We start from the raw sequence: 2,664 nt of genomic DNA on the forward strand, positions 1-2,664 counted from the left end.
GCCCCTCGAAGCTCCACCGACATACTTCTTCCACCTATATATATCCATGTACCCCCAAACGATCACAACAGGAGCCAAAAACCTAATTCCACCGCCACAACTTTCTGTATCCACGAGATCCCATCTTGGGCCTGTTTCGGAGCTCCGCCGGAGGAGGCATCGATCACGGAGGGCTTCTACATCATCATCCAAGCCCCTCCGATGAAGTGTGGGTAGTTTACTTTAGACCTACGGGTCCATAGTTAGTATCTAGATGGCTTCTTCTCTCTTTTTGGATCTCAATACAATGTTCTCCCCCTCTCTTGTGGAGATCTATTCGATGTAATCTTCTTTTTTGCGGTGTGTTTGTCGAGATCCGATGAATTGTGGGTTTACGATCAAGTTTATCTATGAACAATATTTGAATCTCCTCTGAATTCTTTTATGTATGATTGGTTTATCTTGCAAGACTCTTCGAATTATCAGTTTGGTTTGGCCTACTAGATTGATCTTTCTTGCAATGGGAGAAGTGCTTAGCTTTGGGTTCAATCTTGAGGTGCTCGATCCCAGTGATAGAAAGGGAACCTACACGTATTGTATTGTTGCCATCGAGGATAAAAAGATGGGGTTTATACCATATTGCATGAGTTTATCCCTCTACATCATGTCATCTTACTTAAAGCATTACCTTGTTCTTATGAACTTAATACTCTAGATGCATGCTGGATAGCGGTCGATGTGTGGAGTAATAGTAGTAGATGCAAAATCGTTTCGGTCTACTTGTCGCGGACGTGATGCCTATATACATGATCATACCTATATCAATTGCTCGATAGTAATTTGTTCACCCACCGTATAATACTTATGCTCTTGAGAGAAGCCACTAGTGAAACCTATGGCCCCCGGGTCTCTTTATCATCATATCAATCTCCATCACTTTATTATGGCTTTGCTTTTACTTTGCTTTTACTTTTTACTTTGCATCTCTATACCAAAAAAACCAAAAATATTATTTATCATCTCTATCAGATCTCACTTTCGTAAGTGACCGTGAAGGGATTGACAACCCCTAAGCGCGTTGGTTGCGTTGAGCTATTGTTTTTGTGTAGGTACGAGGGACTCGAGCGTAGCCTCCTACTAGATTGATACCTTGGTTCTCAAAAATTGAGGGAAATACTTACGCTACTTTGCTGCATCATCCTCTCCTCTTCGGGGAAATCCAACGCAGTGCTCAAGAGGTAGCACGGGGTGATGTAGGGTAGAACCCTATAGGCCGATCTTTCACGAAAGGAGCGGATCCCGCGAAGAACGTGAAGAACACGAGGAGGGAAACGAGGGAAAAATCACGAGGGGAACACAAGAGAACACTCAAACCAACAAGTATGATCACACATGCGCTAGAACCATGAACACAAAGGAAGGTACACGATAGACAATCAACTAGGGATGATACATAGGTAGCCGGTCTTCTCCGTGAGGAGGTCTTGAGTTCTTCTCCAAAAGGAGGTCTTGAATCCGAAGGGATCTTCTTCGTAGAGGCCGCGGTCTCTCACGTGGAGTAGATCCGATATGGATGAGTGTACCTCTATCTCTCAAATGAGCTATCACAACGCTAACCTTAGAAAGGAGGAGGTGGAGGAGTATATATAGTCCAGGTCCACGAAGGGGTAAGTGAGATGCGAAAGGGTACATGGGCTTCGGCCCGAGTGTCCATGCGCAGGCAGGGCCGGAAGTTCCGGGGACGGCCGGAAGGTCCGGGCACCGGAGGTTCCGGGCGAAGGTCCGGCCAAGGTCCGGACTATCCAGAGAGTTGGCACACTCTCGGACGGCTTCGATGCGTCGGGGCCGGAAGTTCCAGGACGGCCGGAGGTTCTTGGGGCCGGAAGTTTCGGGCAGCGGCCGGAAGTTTCGGGCTTTCGAGAAACTTGTCCAGGCTTCTTCTTCCTTCTCTTCCATGCTTCCCTCGCGGATGGTGTAGTTGTTCCTTGGCGCTTGCACTCCTCCTCGACATTCATGAAGCTCTGACAATACCTATGCATGCACGATGGAGGGTTAAGTAGTATACCATCCTCGAAGGGGTCAAGTGAGCACGTGTAAAGGAGAGGATTCACCTTTATGTATGTGAAGTATATGTCGCACGTGTCACTTGCCGAATGAACTCTTGACATGGTGATGTCCATAGGATGCTCCGCATCATCTCCTCCCCTTGGGAAATATCCGACCTCGGATCGAATCCAAATCACCATGGGAAATAGATGGCATCACCATGTAGGAGTGGTCGATCACCAAGTTCTCGTCATCTTGTAGCTCGAAATGGGCACTCTCCAATGTCGCACCATCTTGGGATTCCTTCAAAAGGAGCAAAGACAAAAAAACACTTGGAAAAACAAATCTGGGTAGTGTTAGTGCAAAACCAAGCATTCAAGCGGTGATTCACCCAACAAGTGTCGTTGTCATGCAAAGCATATGGTTTGACAAAGGATTGTGACATGGCATGTAAGCACATAAATTGAGCATAAACAAAGAAATCATGGAGACAAGCATGTAAATGTGAGGTAGTGATGCAAATATGTGTGACAAGATAATTGTTGGGGAACATAGTAATTTCAAAAATTTCCTACACACACGCATGATCATGGTGATGCACAGCAATGAGAGGGGAGAGTGTTGTCTACGTACCAACGC

This window comes from Triticum aestivum, chromosome 7A (assembly GCF_018294505.1).
Source record: "Triticum aestivum cultivar Chinese Spring chromosome 7A, IWGSC CS RefSeq v2.1, whole genome shotgun sequence".
NCBI lineage: Eukaryota > Viridiplantae > Streptophyta > Magnoliopsida > Poales > Poaceae > Triticum > Triticum aestivum.